Below are 24,771 nucleotides of genomic sequence, written 5' to 3' on the forward strand. Positions count from 1 at the left end.
TTAATGTTTAATATGTGATTTAATGTCCAAAAAAAGGGTCAGCTATAGAATTAGACAAACATTCTGATTTATTGGAGTTGTAACACAACTGATCCCCCACTCTCCGTCTCATCTTCTCTGTATGTGTGTTTGTGTGTGTATGTTTGGGAGTATTTAGTGTCAGGCCTATTGTTGTGGTTGAAGGTAAAATCAGCTGCTAGGCTTTCACAGGAAACCACACAGACAGAAAGCGCTCCATACTGCCCAGTCTGTGTATCGAAATACCATCCCTGAGAGTGTGCTGTGGGGGTGTGTGTGCGAGTGTGTATATTGGAAGACATTCACAGTATCACCAAAGGTATCTGTGTACATGGTGTTGCTTCTCCCGCAACATCCTGTCACTCATCGATGCAGCCACACTTTTGGATTGTATTTCTCCAAAGTTTTCTAGCTATAAAATGTAATTTTACAGCAATCTGCAAATCTGTTACGAAAGGGTATTTTTAAAGCTGTGCACGTGTGCCCTGTGTGTGTGTGTGCTATACGCAGTGCTGACGGACTGATGCAGTGGGGGTATCACTGACAGACTGACAGGCCAGTAAACCCAATCTGACCGGTTCCTCCCAGTTTCCCAGTCTCCCTCAGACTCCAGTTTCCTCTATTTCCTGCACAATCTCACAAGCCTTTATAGAGCTGCCACTAGTCACTCACACAGGCAGCTTTAACCCACAGAGAGTAACTCCGTATTGACCTCACCCAGGTTCGGCTCTCTAGTCTTTGAGAACACAAGATGGATGTACTGGTCACAGTCTCTCATCAGTCCATACTGTGGGAATAATGACAGCTCATTAGACTGAAGTGTTTAAGTGACTTTTTCAATGCTGTGTATTATATTTAAGTCATTGATAAATGTATAACCAAAAATAAAGAATCTCAAAATTAAGAATCCAAAAATCAAACAAATGCAAATGCAATACACAAACACAAACGCTGAGTAGTTAATATAAAGAAAAAAAAAACAGTTAATCAAAATGTAGACTCACTTGCTCAGTATTATTACAACTTTGGAAAATATTAACATACAGTAGTCAATATTTGAAGTGGATCAAAACCTTTCATCAAAAACCAAAACAATACCCGTTCTTGTCTTAAGACAACTTTGATAAACCCACAACTTTTTTTAACCCACTTCTAATGTTGACTTTTGCAGTTAAAATACACAACTGGAATTATGCAATGACCAAAAATGTAAAAACAAACTCACATTTAATTCTGCAAAGAAGCCACGATTTGCCTTGATTTTGCACACTCTACCTGAAATACATATATTTTGAAATATATTATTATTATTAATATTACTATTATTAATCATTAATTTTATTTAAAGCAAATTTATTTATCATTAAATTTATTCATTTATACATATATTTGTGATTTTTACAGACATTCATTAAGTTACATGTGTCCAAACTTTTGACTGATGTCATACATTCATTTTTTAAATGGTTTTGGCATTGTTATTTTGGGAAAAATATTCCAGAATGAACAAAAGTGAGACTTTCGTAATTAGTAACATAAGCACTCACTATCATTAAAATTTTGGGAATTTAATTTTTTCTTTTACTAATTAGCGGAATATATTTTACTCGCTGTTCTGAAGATCTGCCTAGTACCATTTTGTTGAAATTATGGATAATGATCATGACCTGTATCCGTAAGGCACAGTGTTTACTTTCACAAACAAGTTTATAAGATGAATTGAGGAATTCAAACCGTGTATACCAATGGGAGCAGAAATGTTTAGTCAGAGCGGAATATCTGACACATGTGACTACCGAAGGATTGAGGGCTGCTGGGTAAGAGAACTGACAAGCTTGTGTGGGTGGTTGGAAATACACTAACTGCAAACAGCAAAGAACTAGTATCCATGAGCTGATGACAAAATCTGACCTGAAATATAATGAGAAAATCCCCCCTCACGTGTGTTTTATAGCTATGTGCATGTGTCATAGATGTCAGTAGACAAAACTTCATGAAACATTTACAAACCACATGAATTTGTGTATGAGGCAGATGGCTTTTAAGACTTTGTACCTTTAAGAGATGCTGAACCCAATTGCTCCGGAAACCGTGTATTAGTCGCAATGCTGTACAGAAGCCCTTCAGGTTCAAGGATGTCCAGGCTTAGGCTTAAAAGGAAATACAAAAAAAAAAAAAAGTTTAAAAGTATATATTTTCTATTGAGGCCACAAATCAACACATAAATGAATGCATAGTTTAACATAGTTTAAAGGAATACTCCACCTAAAATACTTCCATCATTTACACACCCTCGTGGCTGGAAACAATGGTTTATAGTTTAAAAAGTTCAAAATAGTATTTTTTTTTCTCACACAGCTATCATTTTGCTTCTGAAGACATAAATTAATCAATTGTGGTCAAACACTGTAAAAAATGGATTAAGTAAAGATTACAAAGATTTATTTCAGTGTGTTAATTGCCATTTCCTCATGATTATTTGTGATATTCCCAAACAATTTCTAAGTGAAAACTGTTTCAAGGTCATTGTTTTTTTTCAGTTCATGGATTACTGTGGTGTTCATTTTGCATGGTTTTTAAAGCATCAGTTTTGAGGGACTATTTCATTATATGGACTCACAGAGATGGATTATTTTTCTAAAAAACTCAGTTTGTGAAAGAAAAAAACTTATATACCTTAGGGATGCCATAAGGGTAAGTAAATGATGAGAGGATTTTAATTTTCAGGAGGAGTATCCCTTTAACTTTTAGTTACACTGTGAACAACCAACAGTTATAATCAGTCAACAGGCACATTAGAGTCAACGTGAGCAGTGTGAGAAGGGTTCAACAGTAGGTTTGCCCCCTTTGTCAGAGACCAGGGGGCCAGTCTAACTGTGTTTCATGATTAATGAGAGAGGGAAATGGGGTCATGTTGTATTAAGAAAATGTGTGTTTAAACCCAAAACCGGCACAGAGCTCTAGACTAATGCATCAGTTATCGACTGGACACCTGAGAGCGAGAGGCTGTTACACCGGTCCCTACGGCCTGCATGCCCATCCATCCACACAGAGCTCCCTTTACCTTTCTGTCTCAGTTGCTCTCTCACTTTCTTCCTTTACAGTGTCTTTTTTTAGCTCTTTTCCACTCTCGCTTTCTTTCAATCCCTCTCTCCATCCAACATTTCCCTATTGTCCATTCTTTCTCTACGCCATAACACAATAGGCTCTGTGTCAGTGTGATTGCATGTTTATAGGGAAGCCATGATGGTTAGCGCTCAATCCTTTCTCAATCCCCTCAGTGGACAGCAATTTGATCCTGATGACTTGTTGGGGATACAATGGCATGGCCTCGGGTCCCTGAAGCAGTGATTACACTTACACTTCTCTCTGAATTTACTAGTATGCTGGAAACAATTATATGTGTAGATATTTAAGGTAAAACTAGTTCCTTTTCAGTCGGTCACTCTCAACGTCATGTCAGTGACAAGACAAATTGGGATCTCGCTTCGAGATACCAATCTACTTCGAGTGTAACTTAACGAGCCAATGCACACTGGCATGCGATGATTGCATCCAGCTGCTGCTGATCTCAGCATGAGTATAAAAAGGCAGCCAGTGCAACACATACAAGCTTTTTGCTGAGGAGCCGAGTGACAACATCATCCTGCTCCAAACAGTGTCTTCGGTGAACTAAGAGTTACACGCTCTCTTGGAAGCTTTCTGTGTTGGCGGACAGCATTTCAGCGGTGGTCATTCCTGTGTCGAGGGGGTTGCGCACTTCAGGCATCTCCTGTTGTGCTGCAAGTGGGCCTCTCCTCTGTGCACCTCAGCACATAAAAGAGCATTTCCCTGAAAGAGCAATTTCTCTAAAAGTGCTTACACGGGTGCATCTTTGTAAATACAACAGATCATCTTTTTAAAGATCCCGTTTCACCCATGCGTATCTGGATGCATTCATTATCTGGTGCCGGGTGATGGTCACGATTGCATCCTCACGTGTCTGGGCACTAAACAACCTAAGGTGGTGTTCTTGGATAAGTCATGTTCCCATTGTGGGAAGATGACCATCTCGGAGCTGCGGACCAGGCTTCGTTACCTACAGGGGAAATCTAGATCTAGTCATGATCCCCCCCCGGTGGAGCTGTCGGTAGCGATGCAGTTGTTTCCTAAGACCGCCTCCTCCTAGTGTGCAAATCCATCACTCTCCTCCCAGGCCAGTAGGCATTCGTCTGGTCTGACCGGTGGTGCTTATACGGCTTGTGGAAAAGCTGCTTCCGCCTTACATGCTATGGTGTTACGGCAGGTACAACAGTCCAAGGCACTGAAGGACCTGCATGAAGATGGTCAAGATACAGAAGTTCTGAAAGAGCTCCGAACCACTACTGACCTTGCGCTCTGAGCAATGAAGGTCACGCGAGTTCACTGGGTCATGCGATGTGGTCCGGGAGCGCCATCTCTGGCCGACATGAGGGACACAGACAAGGTATGGTTCCTCAATGCCCCTGTGTCCCTCTTCGGCGACGGCGGGCAGCTGCTGCCTCCACTCTTCCGTCATCCACAGCACCCCAGACTTCTCGTCGTCATGGGCGGCTCCCTGTGTCCACCACAGCTCTTTGTGCTGCATCCGCAGTAGCCTCCAGCGATTCAGTGCCATGGAGCTGGGCGCAGGCAGGCCACCCCGCTTGTCCAGCCCCCCCGTCAAACCTTCCAGTGAGCAGAAGGGAAAGTTGCCCTGAGTTCCACCTCGCTGCCCCACAGCGGGTACGGCAGTGGTTCCTTTGGTTTTTACTTGCATGGTATCTGGTGCCTGGCTAGTGCAACCCAGCCCATCTTGCTGGCTTCTGCGGCCAATCAGCTTTGGCTATTCGATTCAGTTTGCCCATGTCCCCCCAAGTTTGGTGGCATATGTTTCACGACAGTGAAACCAGCAGATGCTCCTGTCTTGCATGCAGAGATCACAGTCCTACTGGCGAAGAATGCAATAGAGCCAGTCCCTCCAGCCAATATGAATACAGGGTTTTACAGACCCTACTTCATTGTACCCAAGAAAGGTGGTGGGCTACGACCAATCTTGGACTTGTCTTGAACTAGGCCCTTCACTGGTTACCGTTCAAGATGTTGACACAGAAACGCATCTTCGGGTGCATCCGTCCCCAATATTGGTTTGCAGCGATCGACCTAAAGGATGTGTACCTTTATGTGTTGATACTTCCACACCACAGACCATTTCTGAGGTTCACATTTGAAGGACATGCATACCAGTACAAGGTCCTGCCCATCAGGCTGTCCCGGTCTCCCCATGTCTTCATGAAAGTCACGGAGGGGGCTCTTGTTCCTCTCAGAGAGCAGGGTGTTCCCATCCTCAGTTATCTCGATGATTGGCTTATACGTGCTCCAGCACCTCAGCTAGTTGGGTCTTCGGGTCAACTGGGAAAAGAGCAAACTCTCCCTGATGCAGAGGATCTCTTTTCTCGGTATGGAGTTTGATTCAGTCAAACAGACAGCATGCCTCACAGAGGAACATGTGCACATGTGCTGAACTGCTTGAATTTGTTCAAGGGTAGGACAGCAGTGTCACTTAAACTATTTCAGAGGCTCCTGGGGCATATGGCAGTTACACCACTGGGGCTTCTTCATATGAGACTGCTTCAGCACTGGCTTTATGGCCAAGTCCTGAGGTGGGCATGGCAGTGCGGCACTCATTGGGTCCAAGTTACACCAACCTGTTGCCAAACCTTCACCCTGTGGTCAGACCTTACATTCCTTTGGGACGGAGTGCCCCTAGAACAGTTCTCCAGGCACACTGTGGTTTACATGGACGCCTCCACCACTGGCTGGAGGGCAACATACAATGGGCACATAGTGTTAGGGGTCCGAATGGACAACACTGTGACCATTGCGTACATCAACCAACAAGGTGGTCTATGCTCCCAACGCATGTCGCAGCTCACTCACCACCTCCTCCTTTGAGTCAGAAGGTTCTGTGGTCACTCCTGCCATTCACATTCCGGGTATGCTCAACCAAATGGCTGATGAGCTGTCACAAGCTACGCTCCCAGGAGAATGGAGACTCCATCCCCAGACGGTCCAGGAGATTTGGAGACATTTTAGAGCCACTCATGTAGACCTGTTTACTTCTCCAGAAACCTATAATTGCCAGTTGTTCAACTCCCTGACTGAGGGAACACTCGGCACAGACACACCGGCACACAGCTGGAGCAGGGACTGCCCAATTAAGCATTTCCCCCAGTGAGCCTTCTCGGAGACCCCCGGAGATGTCCGATAAGCAGTGATGCGCGGGTCATTAAAAACTAAATTTAAAAATCAATTTATGTTGCGTGCAATTTAGTGGTGGAAATTTTGATTATTTCAAGAGATTTGTTCATTTTCAGTTCTTTCACCGAAATTCATTCAGAGTCATTCACTGATTCATTCAGTGACCATTTCTTCATATTACACAAATACGCCAGCAGGTGGCAAAAAAGAGTGTCTTATGTTTTACGTCTTAAGTCAACGAACGTATTTACTTTTGACAAAAACTGATTTGGCTTTGTTAAAATGTGTGCATGATCGCATTAAATAGTCTAAATAAGTTGTTCAGATAAACAAACATTAGGTTTTCTTGCATAATTAACATTTTAATTGTTTGGTCAGACAGATCATATATAATATATTCACATTAATAAATCGGGGATTAAATGTGGAGTTATGTTCTGTTTGCTAAATATGAAAACAAGTGTATGTGCACAGTACCTATATAACTGCGCTTTGTATCTGCTGACTGCTGATCGAGATTGACATGCTAAATAGCTAACTGACCCGGTATACTCTCATTTATTTCATTCACAAACGAGATGTATCAGTTCATTCGGCTCGCTCACGAACGACATGTGTACCAGTTCAGTCATTTCGTTCACGAATGAGAAGATCTCTCTATCTCGTTCAGTGAAGGGGGTATTCATTCACTACATTCAACAAATCACATGCTCTGTCACATCTCATACTCGAAGGCTATTGGCTAGAGGTTGAGTAATTCTTTGACAGGATGAAATAGTTCACAGAGCTACCCAGTTCACCGAGCTGCACATATGCTGCTAACGGCACCGCGCTGCTGTGGAGGGAGGAATTTCAGTGAGCGAGAAATATGTGTCAATAGATTACGTGAACGAGAAGGATTCGTTCACCTAAAAGATTTGTTCAAAAAGAACGTTTCATTCACGAACAAACCATTACTAGACTGCAATTCCATATAGCCTATATTAAATATATTTTCATATTTTATTAGGTTCTTTGATAAGGGTAGGAGTGAAGGCTGTCTCCCTCCACCCTTAAAGTCTATGTCTCTACGATTGCTGCTAACCATGAACACGTGGAAGGGAAGTCAGAAGGGAAGCTTGACCTGGTCATCAGGTTCCTTAGGTGGGCGAGAAGGTTAAATCCTCCCTGGCCCTCCTACATACGCTCTTGGGACCTGTGTCTAGTGCTTAAAACACTAGACCAGCTCTTTGTCTGTTGCGGAGGCCGGCAGAAGGGGAATGCCATTTCTAAGCAGAGGATGGCCTACTGGATAGTGGATGCCATCACCCTGGCTTATCAGGCACAGGGTGTGCCCTGTCCACTCAGGTTGCAAGCTCACTCTACTAGAAGTGTTGCATCCTCGTGAGCGCTGGCTCATGATGCCTCACTGATGGATATTTGAAGAGCTGCATGCTGGGCAACCACCAACATGTGCACTAGATTCTATAGCCTTCGCGTGGAGTCAGTATCCTCCTGTGTTCTCATCTAAAATGGGTAGAGACTGAGAGGCCCCGGTTAAGTGCTGGCTTGCTAAAACTGCTCCAGAATGTCCGTACTGTAGACCCTGTTGAGCTCCTCCATCCCCTCTGCAGCCAGACATGGCTGAACGTCCAGCACCAGACCTTGACTCTATGAATCCTTGAGAACCAGTAGAAGGCTGGGTTCCATATGTGAGAACTAAGTGGATCCCACATTTGTAAACTCCATGGTATAGCTTCAGAGTCCGTGTTTCTCCAGCAGACTTCTGCCATTTCCAAGAGGGTTACAATCACCTCTGATCTTCCATATGCACCTAAATGGATGTTCATATGTGTAAGTGCTTCTGAAACCTCTTTCGGGAAGAATGGGTCTTCCACAACATTTCTGTCCCAAATGGTATGTTTTCCCAGTGTTATCCGGTTTCACTGAGTGGGTAGTGCTATGACAACAGAGACTGGTCTTCTTATTGAGAGCCCCAGCCTACACCAAAAAGGGGCACAGGCGGCTTGCACGGGACACTGGAAGTGGCAGCATCTATGGTGCTTTGGTCGGGATCCCAATTCGTCGGTCACAGATATTACATCAAGAGTGACTGATTGAAAGGGAATGTCTCGGTTCCTGAAAGATCGAACAGAGACATCACGTTCAGTTACCACGGCTGCTGTACCACCACTGAGCGGCCGGGTCACCGGCTCTGCTCCTCCTGGTATGAGTTGCACCTGCTAACTTTTTTATACTCACGCTGTGATCAGCGGCAGCTGGATGCAATCATTGCATGCCAATGTGCATTGGCTCATTTAGTTACACTCGAAGTGGACTGGTCTCTCAAAGCAAAATCCCGATTCGCCAGTCACCGACGTGACGTATCCGTTCCCTCCTTCAGGGAATGAGGGTTACATACGTAACCAAGACATTTCTCAATGTGTTGTTTTTTTTTTACATCATGACCTGGAGCTTTTACAATTATAAGTTTTGTGCTTTTTGAAAAAGCAAGTCTGAAAAAAAAGTCTCATAAATTTGTTGCAGATCTGTTTTTGGTTTTCTCAAGTCAACCATCATTTTGATGCATAGAGTTCATGTTGCAAAGTTCAGTTATAAACCAAAATATGGAGGGTTGATAGCGACTAAACAAACAACGACTGATTCAGACAAGCTTCTCATCCTCAGCGGAGGCCCAAACAAACAAAAGCATTATCGTACTGTGCCGAGATACCAATCAGGGAGTGGAAAAACAAATAATAGAGAACCATGACAAGAAAGACTGTGCAATGGGTTGTCCTGAAATGAAAACCTGACATTTACAAAAGCAGATTTCATAACTGTCTTTTCATCAATATGACAATTACCATAAATTGATTATGAAGAGTGAAAATTTCTGGTTTTGATATATAGTTTCTCTCCTCAATGGAAACTTCTGCTGTAAGAAACAATCAGTACATTTATGCCATAATTAAGTTTGACTAGGACTTCATCAAAGAAGAAGATGAACTTACAGAGGGAGTTTGAAAATCAGACTGTTTATTTTAACTTGTGCCTTCCACCCTACTATCATTATTTCCTGTTTCACATAAACAAAATGTTAAAAACCGTTGACCATAGGATGACGAGACCTGCTGGACTAGATGACATACAACTTAAAACCACACTGACATTATATTTTACAGTCGTGTTCAAATTTTTTTTTTTTAGTTTTGAAGAGGTTTAAATGAAGATGTTTTTTTTTTTTTTTGCAGGAAAGGAGCATTAATTAAAAGCCACTGTATAACCTCATTATATCAATATTATAATAAAAGTAAATATTAGTATATCATAATTAAATATATTTATTTTGCTGGATACTGTCTCAGATTTGGGCCAGCACAGGCTGAACGTTCACTGATGTGAGTTGGCGCTGAAGTATACAGTATCATATTGATTTGCTCATAGCTGTCTTGCTCTTAAACAGATGATCCTGTTTTATTGGATCATTTCCTCAAACTTTACATTAAGAGACAGAGAGGATTAAAAGCACAGAGAAAGGCAAAATCTAATTAAAAAGCACATTTTAGATATAAATATTAAATATTTAAATATTAGAATGATCAGTCAAGAAGAATCATGTGACCCTGAATACTGCAGTTAAGACTTCTGAAAATTCAGCTTTGCCATCAGAGGAATAAATTACATTTTTAAATATAATAATATATAAAAAATATATATTTTTTTAAATTGTGATAGTAATATTGAAATGTATAAAAGATATACATTTACTTTGGTTGAATGGCTCTGAAACCTACACACACATACTTCCCTCACTTATTTCTCTCACTTAAGAGTCAGAAGTCAAGTGATTCATCACAACGCTTCCTGCAGAGAAAGTCACATAAATGCATGCACTCAGGTTTACACTGGGCTGAAGATGGTCTGCTTTGTTTATAACTGTTAAAGGGATTATCTGATGCTGCTAAAAATAACATTATTTTGGTGTTACTGTTTCTCCTCTATGCCCCTAATCAGTTTGAAAAGCGAGGTGTGCTCTGATTGGCCAGCTATCCACTGCGTTGTGATTGGCCGAATACTTCAAGCGTGTGATGGAGATGTTATGCCCCTTTACATATTGTGATGCCCTGTTCGGCCGGAGCGACTAGACATGAACATAAAACCCATTAGAAATACGATATAAACATGATTTCTACTTGTGTCCTCTTTTGGGAGGCTAAACAAAGTAGTTTTGCATTCTCAACGAAACAGCGTTACACACCGCAATCCTGAGTGAGCGGATGCTGGTGGCCTAGAGTGACCTGCGGCCGGCTTGAGTGAGCATAAGCGGGCGGGCTTGAGATTCTACAAAGAAGTGTCCGTTGGGCTTGTGGCAACCACATGTGATGACCCCGGGCTGCGGATCGTCCACGGTGAAAGCCGATCCAGCGATCCACAGTGTAAAGTTGATGTATTTCCTCAGCGACCAGCACGGATCAGCTCCAGGCATGATGAAGTGGATATCATCCTCTTTTGGATGGCCAAAGTAGTTTCGCTTTCACAGTGAAACAACAGTCTATATGACATGGAAGCGGCGGCAACAACAATACAATGAGAATAAAAGGTAAGGCTTCTTTCTTTGCATGAACATATGGGCGGTGTTATGCAAATCTTCCCACATAGAGACGTAGAGATGTGGGAGCATGTTAGAATGAGCCGTTTTAGATGGGTGTGAAGGAGTCTTAACTTTAAATAAGAATATCTCTTTGGATTTGAAACTTTAGTCTTTGCAACTTCACAGATCTTCTTTATGCACCAAGAGCTTGTAACTCTACAAAGAGAAAGGAAAAATTGAAATTGCATCATATAACCCCTTTAAACAACACCATTACGTTAAACTCTCTGTTTCCTAGATGTGTGAAATTATTGGCTATTCCATTTGAGTAATTCTGCTTTGGTCACCCTGTATTTTTTTTTTTTTTGTCGTGTGCACGGGTCCTGCTGGTTACACTAACCAATGTTTGGACATCTGCTGGGGCTTGGCTCAAAGACTGGGCCTGTCAACGTGGGCTTTAGAAAATCGAGAAATTGCACAAACACTGGGCTGCGCTGTAATAAAAACATGCTCCCGCTTGCTGCATTAGACTTACATTAGCCCAACTGTCCGGCCTCTGTTGATGCATTGATGATGTTAAGGATATCTTTAGTCAGATACAGTGACATTTTAAATGCCTTCTGGACTGAGCTGAGTAATGTAACTTTTTCAACTTATTTTCTTGTCAAACAGTAAAACTAGCTTGTGGTTTAATAAAGTAAAGTTTGTATATATTTTATATAAAAGAGACTTAACTTTACATCTTTTAATAAAGTGCATAAAATCATGGAGTGAACTAGAGAATTAATAAAGAGTGATGGGGCAATCGTAGCTGCTCTCAGTAGGGGAGTGCTATGGTAGGGCCCCATTTATTTACTTTAAGATTCTGCTGAAAAGATACAGACTGATGTTTTGTCACAAGTAAAATACGAGCCGCTTAACAATATTCTGAAATAGCATAAACAGTGAAATGACCCTTAGAGTAATAACCATCACTTACAGTTATGATGGCAGGCTGATGTATTCTGATAAGATATCTTTTTTCTCCGTTTGAGGTCTTAAATTTTCCCTGCTTCACGTAAAGGAAAAGCTAAATTAGCAAACTAAATGGATAATTGCTTTAGAGGCAGATATGAATAAAGAGGAAGAAATCTGAGCCCTTTGGTGATTTTATTGCTTCCCATTTCTTTCAGCTTTTCTTCACCAACAATGGCAACCATTGATGCTTTGAACTGATCTTTGTTTTGATCAATTAGGAATAGGTTATTAACAGACTTTTGCAAACAGATCATTTGCTGCAATGTTTTCTTTTTTAAGCTAAATATGAAATTGAGATTGAGGTTCAATTTTGGTGTAAAAAACTGTTCTTTGAAGAACCTAAATATCTTCCTTATAGCTGAATAAAATGACATCACTTGGAAACATTGCATTGAATATATTTAAAATTGTATATAATAGCAATATCAACTGTAATTGCAGCTATACAATAAAGAGGGTGTTTTGTTGAACATTAAATTATTGAACACCAGTTTCTGACTTTATCTCAAAGTTTAATGTATATCAATATTTGAAGTTTATTGTTTATAATAACTTATTGTGATCATTGTAGTTAAGCGGTCAAGCTCTTTACCTTATCTACACATGCCTTATTGTGATTCCAAAACTTTATGGCTTCCTTTCTATCTCAACAAATGTTTTATTGTCCATACCATCAAAGTCTTTGAGCTCCAATGTTTTTTTTTGTTTGTTTTCAGAACGTTCTTCAAAATATCTTCTTTTGTGTTCTACATAAGAAATAAAGTCATACAGGTTTGGAATAGTAAAAGGATGAGTAAATGAAGACAAAATTTATCGTTTTTGTGAGGAAGTCTTTTATATTTAAATAGGATGTAATTATACAAAATATATTTAGCTTTTTTAATAATGTTCTGCTATACTTTAAAAATGATAAACATCAGCATGTTACAGTAAAAAAAAAAGCTATCTAAAATTACAATTGAATCCATATAATTTATTAAATCCATTAAAGAAAAACATGGGGGAATAAAATTATAAAAAATATTTTATGTTCATATTTTAGATTCATTTTACTTAATTTTTTAAGATCCAAATTGGCACTGTTTCCCCATCTACATACATTATGTTCACTGCCTCACATACTCTCTGTCTACATTATTCAAAAGTTATAGACAAAGCAAAAGAAATTAGAAATTTAGGCTACTGCATTGACAGGTAGATAGCATGTTGGTCTGCTGTGGTTCTGGAAAGAAACGTTTACAAGCTTAATTTAGTTTCATCAAAATATTGTTTACATGTACAGATTTACTGCAGTGGTGCTTAATAATAGTCAAGAAAAAAAATGAAAATCCAGTCAACAAGAAAAAGAGACAGATGAACACATAGCCTTTAGCTCGATCCACTTCAATAGCAATAGTCTCCCACTCAGAATACCAGTGGCATGCAATGACTTAAGTATGCTATCTAATTTATCAGAGAATCAATTAAAAAACAGCATGGTAGGTGTTGATTTAAAAGTAGTGTTTTTGCCACCAGCAATAACCTTCAGATGGCAATGCCTTCTCACAGGCTTGCATATACAACATTTTTTTGTCACGTATAGGGAAAACTTATGGAACAATAGAAATTATTTTGCTCAAGCATATTGAGAAATAACTTGTAACATGTAACATATTTTGTCTATGAAAAAAAAGGAAAAATGTAAGATGATGTTTTCAGTGGACTTTCAAAATTACCTTTGCTTAGAGCTGGACGATAAAACGATAATTATCGCGAAATAATTTTCCTCAATAAATCGATATCAAGAGTTCGATAAAAATGTTCGATAAAAAGTGGAACAAAACATTTGGACCACACCACATGGACTGTTTATCCACTCGGCTCTAAGTTCTAATGGCAGCGCATCATGAGTTTACTAGTGCAGATGCATTCACTTGCTGATGAGTCTCGGTTACGTGACGCTCTGAGGTCCATTGTAATTCGGTTGAATTAAGCGAATAACCAAAATGGCTTGTGATTTAAATTAGTTTAAGGGAGATGAAACATCGCTAACAAACAGTAGAAACACTGTGCGCTACGATACACTCAGAAGGCTTTTCAATCTACAAATTGCTATCATTTACCATGGGTTTACTGTAGTAACACTTACTGCATTATGGAATCGTGTAAAAATGTGGGACATATCAAATTAAATTTTTATTAATGTAAACGTATTCAAGGAGTAATGGAATATAATAACAGTATTTTTGAGATTAAGCTATAGTGTTTGTGAATTTATAAGAAATGTATTTACACGTTTTCATACAAATACCTAAAAACCATATAGATACAGTTTTACTAAGGAATTAAGACTTTAACTGGCTATCATGATATAAATGTATGTTACAATGGAAGACCAACGGTTATAAAAAAAAAAAACCTCAAACAGTAAAAATAATTAATAGTCATGGCCAAAAATATCGCTCCTTTGGTAAATATTCAATTCAATTCAATTCAATTCAAGTTTATTTGTATAGCGCTTTTTACAATACAAATCGTTACAAAGCAACTTTACAGAAAATTATGTTTCTACAATATTTAGTAGTAGCTAGTAGTTTGTGCACGTTTGACAGGATTTTAGAAAAATAAAAATAATAATAATAATACAAGACGTAGTCAGCTAGATGATGAACTATCAATATTATTAATTAATAGTAATTATATGATGCAGTCACACATGTAGCAATAATTGTTAGTTCTGTTTGTTGATTCAAGGTTAGGATCATCTGGGGTCCTCTGAGGGTCAGCATCATCTCTTCTCAGGTGTTCTGGATCCAGACTGGAGCTTGTGTAAATCCTAGTTACCACGGGATGTAAATCCCGTGGCAAAACATAGAAACAAAATAGAGACATCATTAGCTTAGCTGCTGATCCAACAAAGTAAAATTAGTTTAACCCAAGCTAAAGAATAAAAATGCAGATGCAACTGCACTCACAATTTAAGAGATACATTATTCGAATGCTTGGCGAAAGAGATGCGTTTTTAATCTAGATTTAAACAGAGAGAGTGTGTCTGAACCCCGAACATTATCAGGAAGGCTATTCCAGAGTTTGGGAGCCAAATGTGAAAAAGCTCTACCTCCTTTAGTGGACTTTGCTATCCTAGGAACTACCAAAAGTCCAGCGTTTTGTGACCTCAGGGTGCGTGATGGGTTGTAGCGTGGTAGAAGGCTAGTTAGGTACGCAGGAGCTAAACCATTTAAGGCCTTATAGGTAAGTAATGATAATTTGTAACAGATACGGAACTTAATAGGTAGCCAGTGCAGAGACTGTAAAATTGGGGTAATATGATCATATTTTCTTGACCTGGTAAGGACTCTAGCTGCTGCATTTTGGACTACCTGTAGCTTGTTTATTGACGAAGCAGGACAACCACCTAGAAGTGCATTACAATAGTCCAGTCTAGAGGTCATGAATGCATGAACTAGCTTTTCTGCATCAGAAACAGATAACATGTTTCGTAGCTTGGCAATGTTTCTAAGATGGAAGAATGCAGTTTTTGTAACATTGGAAATATGATTTTCAAAAGACAAATTGCTGTCTAATATAACACCCAGATTTCTGACTGTAGAGGAAGTAACAGTACATCCGTCTAGTTGCAGATTGTAATCTACAAGATTCTGTGTGGTGTTTTTTGGTCCAATAATTAATATCTCTGTCTTATCCGAATTTAATTGGAGAAAATTATTTGTCATCCAATCTTTTACATTTTTAACACACTCTGTTAGCTTAGATAATTGGGAAGTTTCATCTGGTCTCGTTGAAATATATAGCTGAGTATCATCAGCATAACAGTGGAAGCTTATTCCGTATTTTCTAATAATATTACCAAGGGGCAACATGTATATTGAAAATAGAAGGGGACCTAGGACGGATCCTTGTGGCACTCCATATTTTACTGATGAAAAATGAGATGACACCCCATTTAAGTAAACAAAATGGTAGCGATCGGACAGGTAGGATCTAAACCATCTTAGAGCCTGCCCTTGAATACCTGTATAGTTTTGTAATCGATCTATGAGTATGTCATGATCTATGGTGTCGAACGCAGCACTAAGATCAAGTAAGACTAGAAATGAGATGCAGCCTTGATCTGACGCAAGAAGCAGGTCATTTGTAATTTTAACAAGTGCAGTTTCTGTGCTATGGTGGGGCCTAAAACCTGACTGAAATTCTTCATACAGATCATTTTTATGCAGGAAGGTGCTCAATTGAGCAGACACAACTTTTTCTAAAATTTTAGACATAAATGGAAGATTTGAAATAGGCCTATAATTTGCCAGTACACTAGGATCTAGTTTTGGTTTCTTAATAAGAGGCTTGATAACCGCCAGCTTGAATGGTTTTGGGACGTGACCTAAAGATAACGACGAGTTAATGATATTGAGAAGCGGTTCTTCGGCTACAGGTAACAGCTCTTTTAGTAATTTAGTGGGTACAGGATCTAATAAACATGTTGTTGGTTTAGATACAGTGATAAGTTTATTTAGCTCTTCCTGTCCTATATTTGTAAAGCACTGCAGTTTATCTTTGGGTGCGATGGATGAAACTGAAGTGTTAGACGCTGTAGAATCTACATTCGCTATTGTATTTCTAATGTTATCTATTTTATCAGTGAAGAAATTCATAAAGTCATTACTATTTAACGTTGGTGGAATATTTGAATCAGGTGGCGTCTGGTAATTTGTTAATTTAGCCACTGTGCTAAATAAAAACCTTGGATTGTTTTGGTTATTTTCAATGAGTTTGTGGATATGCTCTGCCCTAGCAGTTTTTAGAGCCTGTCTATAGCTGGACATACTGTTTTTCCATGCAATTTTAAAAACTTCCAAGTTAGTTTTTCTCCATTTGCGTTCAAGACTACGAGTTACTTTCTTGAGAGAGTGAGTATTACTGTTATACCATGGCACAGTACGTTTTTCTCTAACCTTTTTCAATTTGATGGGGGCAACAGCTTCTAATGTATTAGAGAAAATAGTGCCCATGTTGTCAGTAATTTCGTCTAATTCATGTGTATTTTTGGGTACAAATAGCAGTTGAGATAGATCAGGCAGGTTATTTGCGAATCTGTCTTTGGTGGCTGGAACAATAGTTCTGCCCAGACGGTAACGCTGAGACATATAGTTAATATCAGTTATACACAGCATGCACGATACAAGGAAATGGTCTGTGATATCATCACATTGGGGTACAATATCTATAGCAGTAAGATCGATTCCATGCGATATAATTAGATCTAGTGTATGATTAAAACGATGAGTGGGCCCGGTGACATTTTGCTTGACTCCAAAGGAGTTTATTAGGTCAGTAAACGCAAGTCCTAATGTATCATTTGCATTATCAACGTGAATATTAAAATCTCCCATGATTAGCGCCTTATCAACTGTAACTAGAAGGTCTGAGAGGAAATCTGCAAATTCTTTTAGGAATTCTGTATACGGCCCTGGTGGTCTATACACAGTAGCCAGAGCAAGAGATACATTAGATTTCTTTTGCATGTCTGACAGTGTAACATTTAGCAGAAGTATTTCAAAAGAGTTAAACCTGTATCCTGTTTTCTGGGTAACATTGAGAATATCACTATATATTGTTGCAACACCTCCTCCACGACCAGTCTGACGGGGCTCATGCTTATAACAGTAGTTTGGTGGAGTAGACTCATTTAGACCAAAATAATCATTTGGTTTTAGCCAGGTTTCAGTCAAGCAGAGTACATCAAAACTATTTTCTGTGATCATTTCATTTACAATAACTGCTTTGGGTGTGAGTGATCTAATATTTATGAGCCCAAACTTTAAAAATTGTTTTTGTTCATTTACTTTACATTTTTCTGGTTTAATTACGATAAGATTTTTTCTAGATCCTACATTATATTTTGACCTCACTATTCGGGGAACAGACACAGTCTTAATAGTTTTTACAGCACAAGTACTTTTATCATTTAAGCGGGTGGAACAAAACTCATCATAATAGTTATTAGAGAATTGTCTTACTAGTCACATGGAGCGAAGTGTCCTGGAGATGTTGTCAGAGAGCAGCTCCGCTCCGATTCTGCTGGGGTGTAATCCATCAGCGCGAAACAGCCTAGGACGCTCCCAGAAAAGATTCCAGTTATTAACAAATAGCAGTTTCTGTTCTTTACACCATGACAACAACCATTCATTTAAAGCAAAAAGTCTACTGAACCTTTCGTGTCCTCGTCGATACGTGGGCAGTGGTCCTGACACGACGATCGTCGCCGCGGGCGTCGTGCTGCGAACCGTCTCGATCAGGCTCCTGAAGTCCCTCTTCAGCGTCTCCGTCTGCCGCAGCGTGGTGTCGTTAACCCCGGCGTGAAGCACGACCGCTCTGGGGCTCTCGTCGACCTTCAGGATCGCGGGTATCTGCGCAGAAACATCGAGAACACGAGCACCAGGCAAACAATGAGTGTGCACTTTACCTTCGGCTAACGTAGCACTTACGTGTCGGACGATGGAGTCTCCGATGATCACAGCGTCGCGTCCTGTCTCGCGGAGGGGAGCGAAGCGGTTCCGGATGGAGATGTCGAAGGCAGGAGGGGGAGAAGTCGTCGCCCGGGACCCGGCTCGCGTCCTCTGCTGTGGATGCACCCAGGGTCCGTGGTGTCCCGGCGTCGCAGTGAAGGACATCTGGGAAGATCGCGTCCTGGGTGCACCGGGCCTGTGCAGAGAAACACACGGAGTAGACGTGGTGGGACTGTTAACAGATCGCTGTATACTTACCCCGGACTTGTGAGCTTCAGCCCGGGATGATTCCAGCGCGGTTCTCCGCTCTCTCAGCTGGGCCTGCCTCACCTCCAGGTCGCGAATCTGCTTTCCCACGGCCTCGAGCTCGAGCTGCACAGAGTGGAGACATTCATCCGCCATTAAAGCAAGTAACAGTGAGTACAGCAGTGGTAATGTGTGTGAATAGAGTATTAGCAATGTTAGCGCAGTTAGCTGCAACCACGCCACTGATGCTAACGGGCTAAAAGCTAATAGCGGACCCGGGAGATCAAAATAAAACTAGTGATAGCGAGGCGCTCTGATTGTTTTTGTTGTAGAATACAATAGAGGATATATTCACACGTTATATAAACGGAAACGATGATGTATACAATTGTTTTTTGAGTTAAAAATAGTCAATGAAAAGAATATAGTGACGGAGCTCAAACGCAGTACAGCCGCCAACAACAAACAGGAAGTGACGTCGACCAGATGAGTCAAAGAATGCTGTGAAAATTCATCTGCATTGTTAATCCTTTTGATCTTTTATTTTAAAAAAAAATAACAAAAACGTATCCTTTCATTGGATAATAAGAATTTAAAATCGGGGGAAATATCATTATGAAATAAATGTTTTTATCTTGTTGGCCACAATTATTGGCACCCTTTTATTCAATACTTTTTGAAATCTCCATTTGCCAGTTTAACAGGTATAAATTTTCTCCTATAATGCCTGACGAAGTTAGAGAACACCGGACAAGAGATCAGTGAACATTCCTTCATCCAGAATCACTCCAGAACCTTTAGATTCCCAGCTCCAGGTTGGTGCTTCTCCTCTTCAGTTCACAGCTTGGTTTTGTGCTCAGTAACCCATTTCTGTGTTGTTTTTGAGGATTGTGTTTGGATTACTGTACGGTTGGAAGAACTAAACATGGCCCATTATAAGATTTCTAACAGAGTCAGTCACTTACTGATTTTGTATCTGTTGGTATTTGATAGAATCAAAAATGCCATGTGTCTAAACAAGATGTCCAGGACCTCCACTAGAAATATAGGCCCACAACATAAAAAAATACAGCAGTATATTTCATTGTACACATGGGGTACTTTTTATCTCTGTGTTCACCAAACCCATCTTGAGTGTTTGCTGCTAAAAAGCTCATTTTTAAGTTTCATCTAACCATAGAAGCAAGTCCCATTTGAAGTTCCAGTCATGTCTGATAACTGAATATGCTGGATTTTGTTTTTGAATGAGCTAGGATAATTTTTCTTGAAACCCTCCCAAACAACATGTGGTGATGTAGGTGCTGTTTGACAATTTGATGATTAAGGGAATTTGGGCTTTGTTTTCCCTCCTCTTTATATTTCTGTGAAACAGGAAGCAATGGCTGGATAATTTCATGTTTATAATCACGCTGGAGTGTTCAAAATTGTGAATATGAATGGGAATATACTTCAGAGATATTTTACTCATAAGAATTTCTAGGAGTGCCAATAATTGTGTCCAACGAGTATTTGAGAAAAACCTTTATTTCATAATGATATTTTCCCCCATTTTAAATTCTTATTATCCAATAATAATTTTTTAAATAAAAGATCAAAAGGATTAACAATGCAGATCAATTTTCACAGCCTTCTTTGATCATATTTACCAAGGGTGCCAATATTTTTGGCCACGACTGTATATCATGATATGAAAATAAGGTTGTTATAATTTGACTACACTGTTTAGAGGCAGCTGTGACCTAATGGTAAGATAGTCAGACTTGTAGCCCGAAGGTGGACGGTTTGAGTCTCAGTGCTGGTAGGAGTTGTTGGTGGGGGGAGTGAATGAACAGCACTCTTTTCCACCATCAATACCTATGGCTGAAGTGCCCTTGAGCAAGTGTTCCCCGGCACTAGAGCAAATAGCTACCCACTGCTCTGGGTGTGTGTGTTCCCTACTCACTGCTGTGTGTGTGTGCACTTGGATGGGTTAAATGCAGAGCACCAATTCTGAGTGGCAAACCCAAGCTACTTCAACTGATAATTGAAACAACTGTCAAATGTGCATGTCTAAGATACTTTTTTTATATATATTATTAAAACTGCAAACTTTGCTGAAGATAGGTATCCTCAAATTCAGGCAACACAAACCTGTTTCATAATTTGAAAAATTATCACTTATTAGAACATGCATATCTATTAAGATATGTATATATATATATATATATGTATGTATGTATATATATGTATGTATGTATGTATATATATATACATATACATATATATATACATATACATATATATATATATATATATATATATATATATATATATATATATATATATATATATATATATATATATATATATACATATACAGTACAGACCAAAAGTTTGGACACACCTTTTCATGACTATGAAAATTAGAGTCACACTGAAGGCATCAAGGGCTATTTGACCAAGAAGGAGAGTGATGGGGTGCTGCGCCAGATGACCTGGCCTCCACAGTCACCGGACCTGAACCCAATCGAGATGGTTTAGGGGTGAGCTGGACCGCAGAGTGAAGGCAAAAGGGCCAACAAGTGCTAAGCATCTCTCGGGGAACTCCTTCAAGACTGTTGGAAGACCATTTCAGGTGACTACCTCTTGAAGCTCATCAAGAGAATGCCAAGAGTGTGCAAAGCAGTAATCAAAGCAAAAGGTGGCCACTTTGAAGAACCTAGAATATGACATTTTCAGTTGTTTCACACTTTTTTGTTATGTATATAATTCCATATATAATTCCACATGTGTTAATGCATAGTTTTGATGCCTTCAGTGTGAATCTACTATTTTCATAGTCATGAAAATAAAGAAAACTCTTTGAATGAGAAGGTGTGTGCAAACTTTTGGTCTGTACTGTATATGTATATGCAATGTGCTTTTCAGTAATTGAGATCTTGCAGCAACAGCACATTTTTCCACTTGGTTAAGCGATCCACAATGGCAATTCATCCAATAGAGCAAAGGTGGCAAAGCTGTAGTGGATCTCTTCAAACAAATCCCTCAATTTGCAGAAAACTACTGTTGTTTGGCAAATAATTAATTTATGGAAAGTTACATACAGTATGTATTCTCAACAATTTATTATGTAATCCTTATGTTACACCTCAAACAGCAAGTACATTTACAGTAATGATTATTTTTAGCTAGTCCACAAACTTATTCTCTTGAATGCTGAGCATTCACAGCATTATATGGACTAAACGCCCTTGTTGAATACTAAATACACTGATCTTGAAGTTCAAGTTCACTGCAAAGAGATAATCTTGTCCAAACCTTCTGGAATCAGACACTATGTGCATTGACCCAGGGTGGGAATTCCCCAGGTTCTTCGACAAGGCCTCTAAAGCCCAGTGACAGTTTGTTGTTACCATATTGTGTAACCTAAAGCCTCAAAGAGAGCTTTGTCACTCGCTCACCTTCTCCAGTTGTAAGCCGATAAGGACAGTAATTGACAGCTATATCGTTGGAGTGAATGACTTGAGCTCTTGAGGCCAAGCATAGACTTGAACAGATTCCTGACAGACGCAGGTCAACATTTTCTTTTCCAGAAAAAGACCAAAAACTCTGTCATTGTTTTCTTTCCCCCTTCACATGGGAGAATATAATGTTTTCTACATTTACACTGGATGGCTAAATCATCACAAAAAATGTGCCAACATCTGAATTTTCCATACGCTAGTTCCAAACATTACACTTGTCTTTCAGCAGCACAGAAGTATGAATATGCATTCAGATGGACATATTCAACAGTCCAATATGAGATTGACTGCTTAGCAGGTTCCCACTGCTAAAGAGGCTATACCTTGCAAACCCAGCACCTTTCTGTGTATAGCGCGATCAGATCCAGATGGTGTGGGTTATGACCTCCACAGGGCCAGGCAAGCTGATCTACTGTCACTCAATGTCTCAGTGCGTATGTGTGTTCAAAAGTGTAAAAGAGAAGACGAGGATGATGTATGTCAGTGTAAAAGGAGTCCACAGACTATAATTGCCACTCTCCTGATATTTGCCTTAATGACAGAACTGTCAGCTAATAACCATCAAGTAAATATGATACTGTAATGACGGTCTGTGGTTAAGTGACACATATACAAGACAGTTTTGCTGTGTGTGAACACTACAACACTTTGCAGTTTTGGGAAGATGCTAAATATAAGCCTAATATTGTCGATCGCCTGATAGTATTTCTGAATGCAAAGCACAGGCAGCTTACATTGACAAGCAGTTGCTGATTAATTAAGTATTTGTAAATGTAAAGTAGATACAGTAAAACTGAGATGAACAGAGGGGGATATATTTTAGGCAGGAATAGAAAAAGAAGAGGCTGTGGTGAAGGCTTGTACCATTGCTCTCAATTTCTCCTTCCTCTCTCCTCTGCTTCTTTCTTGTTAAGTGATCGAGTTTCTCCTCTGGCCCATCAGCTGAATAGGTGGGGCTTGATCAATGGCAGGAAACTAAAGGATCAAATGGTAATATATCAGAATAAGCCTGAGCCAAAGTCTGCACTCAGCCACACACACACATTTAAACCTAGACAGAGGCCAAAGCGACCACAGAAACAGTAACCTGCACACAGACACAGAGAGTCGGTAACCTTCATCTGTGCTGTACAAGACCATGGAGACCACAAGTGAAGCATCTCTTTCTCACACACACAGACACATACACCCTCTCTTCATTCTCTGCACTCGCTCATAAACACCATTATACATTTACAAACCATTGCAGCCCACGGCAAATGCAAATTATTATCATGAATTGGATTTTCGGTAATATTATAGGTTACATTTATTATATTTATTGTGTGTTTATATGTATTCATTCATTTTAATTATTTCTCAAAGTTACCCTGAGGATGTGTGTGACGCCTGTTGGGAATTTGCATAATATTCGCACAAGAATTATTTGTAACTCTGTACCACAGATGTAAAGCAATAAAACCAGATAATATTGGTCTCCGCAAAGGACTTAATGCAGGACTAATTATCTCCCAAATTACTCTAATTTAGTGGTTTAGTGATTTGAGGATGATTAATTTAATCAGGATGTTGCACACAAATACACACCTCAAAATTACTAATTTTGTAATTCCAATCTTTGCAAAGCAATATTTTTTGTTGTTGTTGTTGTTGATGGTTTTAATTCTATTTGACAGAATTTGTGAAAATCAGAAATTACTTGGAACTGAGGTTTGTTTATGCCATTCACTTATATCCCCTACCAATTACACACACACAGGCAGTAAGAATACTTAAGAAAAGATGAAAGAACATTATATTATATTATATTATATTAAATGTCCTCCCTGTGTCTTATGTCTGTTTTGGTCATTATAAATAATTTATAAATAATAAATAAATATAAAAATAACTCAGTGTTCCAGCTCATGCTGCAGTTGTGGTGTCATTATCCATATGAATTAACAACAATCATTATGATCATTTTTAAAATCATCAGATAAATGTCCTCCCTGTGTCTTATGTCTGTTTTGGTCATTATAAATAATTTATAAATAATAAATAAATATAAAAATAACTCAGTGTTCCAGCTCATGCTGCAGTTGTGGTGTCATTATCCATATGAATTAACAACAATCATTATGATCATTTTTAAAATCATCAGAAGCGCTCTGAAAAGTAATAATACGAATAAGTGAATTTAGCAGTTTCAAATATTGAGACAATCCACAATGAAAGCGGATTTCTACTATTTTCTACGCTGACTTGGCCTATAGTTTAACTTTCAAGAAACGCGAACAATATATTATATGTAGGCTACAATGTTTAGGCTACAACGTTGATGCTTATTTAGTCTCTGTCGGTCGAGGCGTGCGTGTTAAATTGTAAAATAAGCTAAAGCTAAACACATTACTCTCAGTGATTGTTTTCATCGGGGCGGTTAAATGCGGCAATTTAAAAGATAAAGCATTTACACAGACAGACTCTACCTGTGAGCGCTGAGAAGTGATACAGCATACACTAAGAGAAGCCCATTTGTGTTCAGACTCTGCAATATCTATTAGGCAGATGCTACTGCGCTGCAACCTAACACCGGCTTTTAGCCCAAGTGGACACATTATGCCCTCAGTTTAGCGTGCTGTCGGAGGAGCTTGAATTGAATTGGTGATTGAGTGTG

General features: G+C 39.4%; 1 long non-coding RNA gene across 1 annotated transcript; it reads right to left on the reverse strand.

The window, feature by feature from the left end:
- On the reverse strand, positions 1–24,771 carry LOC132156588 (uncharacterized). The gene is made up of 4 exons (XR_009437473.1): positions 24,584–24,771; positions 22,980–23,090; positions 2,074–2,168; positions 1–805 (listed from the first exon to the last, which is right to left on the reverse strand). It is a non-coding gene; the product is annotated as an uncharacterized LOC132156588 (long non-coding RNA).

This window comes from Carassius carassius, chromosome 14 (genome assembly GCF_963082965.1).
Source record: "Carassius carassius chromosome 14, fCarCar2.1, whole genome shotgun sequence".
Classification (NCBI taxonomy): Eukaryota; Metazoa; Chordata; class Actinopteri; order Cypriniformes; family Cyprinidae; genus Carassius; species Carassius carassius.